At 44.4% G+C, this 10,740-nt stretch overlaps 1 pseudogene; it reads left to right on the plus strand.

The window, feature by feature from the left end:
- Window positions 1-707: 707 nt before the first annotated feature.
- LOC126191898 (5S ribosomal RNA) lies at window positions 708-825 on the plus strand (annotated as a pseudogene).
- Window positions 826-10,740: the final 9,915 nt, after the last annotated feature.

The raw sequence follows: 10,740 nt of genomic DNA on the forward strand, positions 1-10,740 counted from the left end.
CTGGATATAGTCATTTCCTTTTCACAAACACACATACTTTATAAACCTGATGCTCAAATGCAAACATATCACGCACCTAGCACTAAGTATAATATTTATTCAATAACTGTTTGCCTATGACCCGAAATCAACGATTCGTGTGTATGTTTCTTACGATCTTCTTGCGAGTCCTACCATCATGTCAGAGACGTAATCGACCAAATATTAAAGAAAAAAACTCTATCCCAACAGCTACTGCATGGTACTGTCAGCAACCTCGTGATGAACTTTGAAAGTGATTCAGCTAAGGAATGTGGAATGTAAGAGGTATTTGCGACTCCCTCAAACGTATAATTCTGTACTATTTCCATCACATTCTGTCTTGAGACCATATCAGAGGTTCCACGATACATCCACTGAGCTATAGGCGATGACTGTTTGACAAGAAGCACGAACAGTAGTAGTAGATGATGCACCGATCGAGGTCTTAAGGGGAAAAATGTACACTAGCTTCCCAGATCTGTAGTGCTATGTTATATGTTAGAAATTATGTACAGCATTTGAAATCAGGTCTTTCCATTCAAGCACATATTTGCAAAGCCTCACACCCACAAGTGAATCATATTTCAGGCACTCTAATACCTCGAAAGACGTCAGCTTCCTCGAACCCGTTTGCTACAGTAAAACTACCACCTCCTGGTAGTCACAGGGCCTCCTTTTAGTCACAGACCAACGCCCTTGCCGCAGTGCATACACCGGTTCCCGTCAGATCACCGAAGTTAAGCGCTGTCGGGCGTGGCAGGCACTTGGATGGGTGACCATCCGGGTCACCGTGCGCTGTTGCCATTTTTCGTGGTGCACTCAGCCTCGTGATGCCAACTGAGGAGCTACTCGACCGAATAGTAGCGGCTCTGGTCAAAGAAAACCATCTTAATGTCTGAGAGAGCGGTGTGCTGACCACATGCCCCTCCTATCAGCATCCTCTGCTAAAGATGACATGGCTGTCGGATGGTCCCGAAGGGCCACTTGTGGCCTGAAGACGGATTGCTTTAGTCGCACCTTATACATCTTGCAGTCGCACCCATTTCTACAGCTTTCCGCAAGTATTCATTCCAATTTAAGTCGGAACTGAGCAGAAGTCGGACAAATGGTTCAAATGGCTCTGAGCACTATGGGACTCAACTGCTGAGGTCATTAGTCCCCTAGAACTTAGAACTAGTTAAACCTAACTAACCTAAGGACATCACAAACACCCATGCCCGAGGCAGGATTCGAACCTGCGACCGTAGCGGTCTTGCGGTTCCAGTCTGCAGCGCCTTTAACCGCACGGCCACTTCGGCCGGCAGAAGTCGGACAAACACATACTCAACACATTCTGCACTCCATGTAGAAACAGAACGACCAGAGTTACTGCAACAGGAGCCTGTTTTGGCCATTCGATGGAAATGCGTGCAATGTCCTATGTCCCCCAAACTAGATAAAAGTACTACCCATCCACGTCCATTCAAATCAACCAGCCAGACATTATTCTCTACCCCTCCAACATAGAATGAATAGAGCCTTCCGAGACCTCACCCGTCCAAGTGCACCAGTTCCCGCGAGATGGGACCATGCTGAGGAGCTTAGCACTCCTTATCTATGTATAGTAACAGATTTCAAAGTGCCATTATGAAATAGCAGTTAGTTAAGAAGAAAAACAAAAAGGATTCATTTTTATACGTGATGTAGTTCTAGGCATGGAGTTGGAACATTTTTACGTAAATCATCCAAGCTATCAACTATTGTTCTAGGGTCTGAGATCTGTACCTGGAATGTATTTGTAAGAGAGAGAACATACACACACACACTCCTAAGACTACAACGTTTGACCGACCCTAGGCGGAAGGAGGAGAGGGTTTCGGCCAGAAAGCCTCTGCAGCTACGACACCTTGAGCGCTGCTGCCCAGAGTCGCTGACACGGCCCTGTCGCTGTACTCAGCATTTATGCCCCGCCAATTCAGCTCTCTCCCTGTTCTCCGTCGCCTCCACTACGCCTAGTTGGGGACAAGTGCTCTGCAGGTTACACATGCAGTTATACGAACACTCTGCCTACAATTTTCTCATGTAAAAAAGTCATAAACCATACATACCAAATGTAATACTGAGGAACATGGAGATCATGACCTAAAATATGAACGTTAATCTGACTGACAATGTTGTTAAAGTGGGAGAGTGGCGTGCCACCTTTTAATTGCAGAGGTCATTTATTATACTTTAACAGTATTAGCTTAGAACTGACGAAGATGTGTCCGTCAGATACTGAATATATGTAAAATAAACTTTTTCTACGGTATAAATTACACTCTGTTGACAAAGTATGTGTTGATTAAATGCAGACATTAAAACTGAGACGTTTCATATGCAACTAATGTGACAAAGTTTTCAGCTTTAGCAGATATGAATATTCTGCCCACAGCCAAAAACGACCGTCGGTAAATGTGAAACTGCAATCCCAGGTAGCATATTTATTGTAAAAATTACCACAAAAAGTATGAAGAACCACTGGAAGGTGAGGACAAACATTTGTCTGTAGCGTCGCAGGGCCCGTCCGAGTTGATACGATAATCATTTATAGTGGCGTCTGCTTGTTCTGTCTTTCTGATCCGAATTAATGAAGAGCAGCAGTTGCCAGCAGTTAGCACTTTGCTCGCAAGTACAGCCTGGAATGTAGTGTGCATGAGGTCGTTAAGTGCAGCAGTGCTGCGAAACAGCCGGCCATTAGCAGTGCTCACGCCTGAGAGATCTACGAGAAGCCTTATCGTCTCAACCAAATACAACAGCTAATCTCGACATTTAGTTGAAACAAACGAAACACAGCGTGTGCTAAGACTGGAGAACTCAAAAATTGTATGTTCCATTAAATATTAGATACCTAATATTACGACCGGGTTATCTATGTCCATTTTTCTTGACATTTCCCGTAAAATTAGATGTCCTTTCAGTGATGAAGCCTGCAGATGGAATTATAATGGATTTCACGGCCGTGTCATAGTTTTCAGCACACTTGATAATAAAACCAAGAAAAGAGACAAGAGGTAATGTCTATGAAAACATTTTACTGCAGTACACTCATTCAACGGCACAAGTGTTATCTTAGAAGTTGCAAATGCCTCCATACGTACCACTGGAAATATCCAGGTTTGGTATTATAAACAAAAGAGTCAATGAACACCTCCTTATAATCACTGCATTTAAATGATATCCAACCTGCAAATCTTGCACAAGAAGAAAAAGCGTTTGAGGAAGATAACTAAATCAGTTCTCGAAATAATATTTTACAGAAATAAAATGTTTCGTCCACAGCGAGGACTGATATTAATTACGTAATGTGTAAACTGCATACATTCATTGTTGCAGTCGTATTTTATATTTGGTCTACTGCTCGTTTCGAAGGGCACTCCACATCAAAAATGGTTCAAATGGCTCTGAGCTCTATGCGACTTAACTTCTGAGGTCATCAGTCGCCTAGTACTTAGAACTACTTAAACCTAACTAACCTAAGGACATCACACACATCCATGCGCGAGGCAGGATTCGAACCTGCGACCGTAGCGGTCGCTCGGCTCCAGACTGTAGCGCGCAGAACCGCACGGCCACTCCGGCCGGCTCACTCCACATCATCATCATCATAGGCGTCATCATTGTTCATCGTCAGGTGGATTTTGTTACTTTTCACATTGTTGATTATATTTTTGGTGTGCACATGCATCATGGTTTTCGTAGTCAGTGATAAGGCAGTCTGATAATGTCTAGCCTTACATTGTAACTGAATAAAAACATTCGCTGTATGCTACCACAGGCGACCCCGTGTATTTGTCGCAACCCATGGAAAAGAATGTCTTCTATAACAAGTTCCCCGGTCTGTGGTTGACCACTCGAAAGTGGCCTTCATCAGGCTGTTGTATATAAAAAGTTATTCATAAGCGAGCCGAGGTAAAAATTTGCTGTTTTGTAGAACGCGCCGCAGCGCGTTGTGTGAAGTTGTCGCCCTCCGTTTCTGGCGGTGGCGTCGCTGTGGCAATCGCAGCTTTGGTGTCTCCCTCTGGTGGGAAAACGGAAAGGTAGCCTGTTCACGTGCATTTAAGGGGCGCTATGAGCTCGCTAGGCGGCGAGTCTGGTCAGTCGGTCTGTCGGAGTGAGGCTGGGTCAGTCTCGCGTCACCAGTTGCTGGTCTGTCTCTCGTTCGCATTTGTGCGGCAGTCAGTGTCTGTCTGTCGTCTGAGTGCTAGTATGTCTGTCGTCTGGATCAACCTTTAAAGCCGGCAGATGAGAGTCTTGCCACTCCGCCAGTAACACAACTCAGCTAGTGGTCGCCCGGTCGGGGCTGAGTTCCTGCATCTGAGTGTGCGCTTTAGGCCGCCAGTCTGCTCGAGTTGCTCGGGCAACGGTCATTGGCGGTTGGATCGATCGGTTTGTCGGTCGTGCACTGAGACACGAGATGACTGGTCTGCCTTGAGCGTCGGCGCATGTGAGGTCGCCACGTGAGTCCAGCGCGCCGCGCCGTATAGCGAGGTGTAGTGGATTCGCGGTCGACACGAGAGCAACAGGAGTCAACCCACGACTCGGGCAGTCCGGTGCGAGCTGCGACGCCGTGAGACGGGAGATCGGCGCGCCTTCCTGTGTCCGTCGAAGCGGCTGGCAGCGGACGGTTCGGAAGAGCGTTGGGGGTGCTGCACCAGGTCTTCGCCTGAAATCGCAGTTTATTAGAAGTTAAGTGATTGCAGATATGTTGTTTCATTTACTTGTTAAATTCTACTTGTTTTATTGGTGAGGTAACCAGCAGCTTTGTTTTGGGGTCATCCCACCATTCTTCTCCGTTTGCCCACCCGCGGGAAGGTGGTTATTTATGAATTGGGTGGTCCGTTTTTTCCCTTATGGAGTAGAGGCAGGTTAGAGCAACCTGGGGTTCGGGTTGTTCAATAATCTCCCTGTCAACCTGCCATACGTTAATAACTGCCTGTGTCATGTTTGTCGGATTCGGTGTTAACGAATTTATTGCTTGAAGGGTAACGGCCGAATTCCTGAAATATGTTTTTATCTTGCCTATCATCTTGAGAGGCGGTATAAGCGTAATGTAGAGCATGTTTGTATATTTTATGTAAGACTGCATTTCATGTTTTTTTTTTAAATTTAAATGGTCATTTTAGTATATAAAGTTGCCACCCTTCCACCGCAAGAGCTTTTTTCTTTTAAATTAAGTTAATTTCTTTAAAATTAAGTTAATTTTTTTAATGTTAATGTTTTGTACCACTTCCATCCCTCCTACGGGGTGCATAGTTTATGTGCTCGTGTGAGTTGTTAAAAGCTTTAGTTTAAAGTAATCTGTTGTGTTGCAGATTTGCACCAGTGTAGTCTTTCAGAGGTTGTTGTGAGCGGTCGTGACTACGGCCGTGTCAAAAGGGAGCGGCAAGGTTCTCAGCCCGAAAGCTCATACAGTCAAAATTTTGTTTCTCTCTGCCTCTGAATAAATTGTAACTTGATATTTAGAGGGTGCTTTCTGATTATAATTTTAAATCTGTTTAAAAAACAGGCTTTTAGGAATAAAATTTCCATTTGTTGAAAGAAATTTAATTTGTTTTCATCAGTTACACACTGGCAACTACTTCCACGCTCACATAGTGTGATTAAATGTGTTAATGTTCTTGATGAATGGCTAGTAAATAAAGTAAATTCTTAAGAAAAGGTTTTGAAAGTAAATTCACGGTTCTATAAGCATCTCCGAAAGATGTGTGTATGAAAACTACGAGATGTAAATAAAAATGACAGACATCAGTGGATGCAGCACCTTCCCAAGTTTCAGTGGGTAATACGCGCTAAGGCGTAGTAGCAGAGCACATCCCTAGAGCGTAGGCTGTGTACTTTTGTAGGTGGCAGACAGCTTTCAAGCACGCTCTGATCTCACCATTGTCTTCGTGCTTTTTACTATTTTTTCCAATCTTTCATCCAATTTCATGTAGACTTTTTTCGTCTGTTTACCTTCCATTCTTAGCTCCACCTCACTGATGCGCACGCTGAATTTTCTGCTTCTCCTTTCACTCACTGAACTACGCCATTGATTTTAGGCTTTAGTTTAGGAGGCATGTTGAAATGGTACAGTACCGCCCGACATTGAAAATAGGTACAACATACTTCATTATTTTTGTCAGAACACCACATTTTTTTTCTAATAATAACTCAATTTCAATTAATACAGCGAAGCCGGATACCAGTGTGGGAAAGAATGACAATTTATTTATTTAATTGATCACATGTGCACTCCCACAAAATAAATCCCTACATCCAGTTTGGTGAGATCTGTGAAATGAATGAATATATGGTCGTCTGCTAACTGCAGATAGTGAATGTGAATATATGATCATCTTTGAGACGATCCTTTGGCCACCTTTGGTGGGACCAAAGAGATGAAATTTACCTGAGCTTTGAGCGCCTGAAATGTGGCTGACCAATACGGTAGCAAGGTGCTCCCCCACTTTGGCAGAGGTGCGAGAGAACCTGAAGAACGGCCATGTTTCAGAGTAGTTTGAAATAATAATTTCTCTATTTCAGGAACTTTTGTGCGGAGAATTAAATGTCAGGTAGGTAATATTAATGGGATCGTAGTAATCATCGGAAGTGACCAACGGTCACAATGAAACCACGTGTAGCAATAAGTTGAAATACTTCCGTGTGCTTAAGTTAAGCTGAATTATTAGCGTGTGTACTATAAGTTGAAATATTTAAGAAATAGCGTGTGCAGGACTTGAAATTAGAGGCGAGTACTTCCACGTGGTGAGTACTGTGTGAGTCTCAATCTGTGTATGAGACAAAGGATAAAGAGAAGTACTCGTCCATGGTATCAGTTGAGGACTCGTGTGTGAGATGAATATGTTCTTAATATTACTTTGTGAGATATGTTTCCGTGTGACGCTTTATTCAAACTATAATACTCTGAGAGAGAAACAAGGTGAGTCAGCCGTCTATCCAGCATCGCCACTTGGCTTGCATTGCACAGGAAGACGTGCATATATTTCCAGAGTTCATAGTAGGAAAGTAGAATTACGAAGTGGGGCAGTGTCGTGTGAAACTGGGATAAATATTAACTGAAGTGGGAAAGCTGAAAGTGATAATGTTGTGACTATTCCCTGTGTTGTATTTCACGTTGTAGTGTGGTGTATGTCATGTAATTTAAGTATGTGTGGTTTGCATGGGAGAGTAGCAAGGTAGTTTCAAAAGATTAGTGGGTTATGCTTGTTCCTTCTGTACTGCTCGGTCTGGAGGATAGTTCCGTAATGATGATTGTGAGAGTCGAAGTGTGAGAAATAATAAAAGATCCACCATCCTATCCAGAAAGTGCACTGTGGCGTTAAATAATTACGAGACCATAATACAGAGATTCACCAATGTAAAGCCATGCCCACTGGGCGGAATTTCTCATGTGCTATTGTTGTAGGTTATAGAATTTTGTGTGTTTAGGTTATAGAATTTATCGGAATAAATAAGGTAGTGAAAAGGAAAAGATTGGTGGCCTTTTCCTTCGAATTGTATGTTGTCATGATACCCAGAATTTATAATGTGTGCGCCACTCATATTCAGTGCGATGGCCACGTGTTGATAAAAGCCGTTAAATAAAAAAAAAAAAAGGAAAATGTGGTATTGCCAGTGCGCAGTGAACAGTCAGAGTTCTGTAAATTACTGATAGTCACATGTGCGTTTCCGTTGCGTATTATTCATGCAGGAGGATAATTTGTAACTTAATTGTGAGTACGAGAGTTCATGTTACTCGATAAATAAGAATGAATCCACTCGCTTGGCAGACCACTCATCTTGGAGGCCTGACTGCTTGATGCCACAGTATGAGCAAGGCATGTGGGTGCCTCTCAATGTTACTAATGTTGTGGAGCCAGCGCTCTACAGCGTCGGTCGTTCGCTGACACCGTTTGTAGCAACCCCAAAGGCGGATAAGGTTTTCTTCACTTTCCAACCATCTGTCTACGAAGTAGTCAAAACTCAGAAAGCCTGGGATATCCTGTGCGTGTAAACGTATCTCCAGCCAGCAGTCATACACCTTCTGGCCGAAGAAAAGCCAGCACAGCACACATGTCAATTTGTCGTCTTACTTCTTCATTTTCTTTGTATTCACGAGTAAGTCCCAGACCTTGCATTTTTCTCCAGAGACACATTTTCATGTGGAAATAACACCCATGTACTTTGCCTGTTGCTAGTACAACTTCAACCGCAGAAATTGTTGCTGATTCGAAATATATGGTCACGTTTGCAGGTTTCCATCCTAAAATATTTTCCAACAAATTTCGGAAAAGGCGAATGTATGTCTCCCTCCTTTTGTTCGGCAGCAATGCAAAGGCAACTGTACAGATGTTTGTCGCGTTATTTGTACTCCAGGGGTCGGCGTGAATTGTGTATATTTGTGAAAATTGTTTGCTGCAGCGAGAACGTTCCATCCATATCGCACTCTTCCGGGTTTAGGGACTGCCCAGGAGGGTTCATAGGTCATTTTCTCCAGGTAGGACCTCAGACATTGGTGAACTCCATACCACTTTGTGTTGCGGCACTTCTGAGAACTCGCGGGTGCCCTACACCATATTAGGCAGGTGTACCAGTTTCTCTGGTTCCCCAGTGTAAAATGGTGACGAAACATAATTTTATCAATTCAATTTTGTCCTAAAATGGCGGTTATCATAAGAATGCTACAGTCGTAAGAAATACCATGTTTCCCACTTAACCGCCTCACGTTCTTTGCGTGATCAAAATATTGAAAGTGATGCTGAATTTCATTGACAGTTCTCATTGTGTTGCATTTTACTGTCAGTTCTCATTAATGCAAGAGTCTCAAAAATAAATTTTTAACGAAACGCGTTAATGAAGCACGGTGAAGCGTTTCACGGTTGCTCACTGATGTGGTGTGAGAGCGAGCCAGCTCGCACGAGCAGCTGAGCTGAACAGCGAGACTTCCTATAATGCCTGCCGGTATCTGCGAACAGCCGGTTAGCCCTTAGGAGCCCCATGCTCCGTGCAAGCATCACTCCGTGCAACTGTTCAACCTGCTGGCCGGGCAGACACAACGCTGAGGCCCCGCAGCCGCGAAAGGGTGTTGTCCTGGCTCGACAGGCTGCCAGAGGTGCAGCCCACCCGAAACATAACCTACTTAAATGATGCCCTGAATCCACACATTCTACGCCCACTATGACAAACCATTACCAACGCAAAAAGGGCGAATATAATCTGAACAAATGTGCCAGGACATACAGAAATACTGCGACAGACGACATCTCAGAATGACGATCATAAGCGTGTCATTCGCCAGCGTAGTAGTGGTTCTGATTGCGATTTGTGTAAACTACTTGTTTCTTAAAACGAAAGTCAGTGCACCGTTCGGATTTACGTGTACATGACGTACGCACTGATTGGTTTGCAAACAAAGCCCACACACAGTAAGGGAATTACGTGTAAACTAACAAATGAATATTTGTATTAGTGTGTAAGAAATGACTTTTGCAAAATCCTACTTTATCGCTTCGATATATCAACTGTTGAAAATCATTGTATAACGTGTAAGTACTGGTGCATAATATGTAGCATGAGTTTATTGCACATAATCGAAATCGAAAAATTGATATTATGACTCAAGATAGCATACCCGGCATACATTAAAAATTCGAGTGGTACTTTGGCAGCTCGTGAAAGGCGAAAAGCCCGTGTCAATGATCAGTAGACTGCCAGCTAGGAAAAAATACTGAGGGATTTGCGACAAGCACAGAAGCTATCGGGAAGCTATGACTGCACGGGGGAACTACTGACCGCCCAAGTCTGCAAGTGAAGCGTAATGGCATTATGGAAGCCCAGCGACACAAAGCAGAGTGACAAAGCAGAGTGTCGCAAGGAAGTGTAGGTTCAGCTGAAAAGTAAGTATTCACGTGCCGAGGCAGCAGAAAATATCTTCTAACAGGCGAAGTTGCGGGATTCTGAAGTCAGCCTCTGATCGGCAAAGTCACTAGGAGAGCGAGGGAAAACCAGGACACAGGACCACATCCACGCCATCACCCTGAAGGCCTGCCGGAGGCTTCACCTCAGTGAGCTGACACAGTCCGTCGTGCGCCATCGAGATGGGGGACACTGCCGCTCCTGCCTTTCCTGTAGCAGACACGGCTGCTGCTCGATGCTGTTTCCTAAATGCTGGCTGTGAGTGGAACCCTGTATGCCAACGAGATCTCCAGGTGAACTTGGAGCCTGACTCCTCAGTGCGAATCTTCGACGCCAGTTTGTGCGCTTTTGACATCGACGCATAGAGACGGCGGCCGCCGCAATCCACGGGTTGGCAGCCGCTCCAATCTGGCGTAACAGCCGCCACCCGACGCCTCGCTACGCTGGCGGCACTGCAAGTCGAGCGCAGACAAGGCGTCGCTCCGCCGGCCCAGCTGAGGTGCAGTGCTCTGGAAGGCAGTCCTCTATTACTGCCTAATAAATGTCTTATCGTCAATGATTGGTGCTCTAGAGCGTAACTAGGTCCACATCACAGCATCCCGCACAGCTGTCTCCCGGTGAGTGGGAACGACTCCTATAGCATTTTTTGATGGAGAACGTTTCTCCAAAATATGCTTCAGCAGAAGGTATACTTCGCTCACTGTTTTAAATGAAGGTCTTTCCTATGTAAATTTTGATGCATACCATGCATATCGAATCTGTCTTGACATTAATTCTCGCTGTTGTAGCAAATCAGCAGCACTT

Source organism: Schistocerca nitens, chromosome 6 (genome assembly GCF_023898315.1).
Source record: "Schistocerca nitens isolate TAMUIC-IGC-003100 chromosome 6, iqSchNite1.1, whole genome shotgun sequence".
NCBI classification, from domain to species: Eukaryota; Metazoa; Arthropoda; class Insecta; order Orthoptera; family Acrididae; genus Schistocerca; species Schistocerca nitens.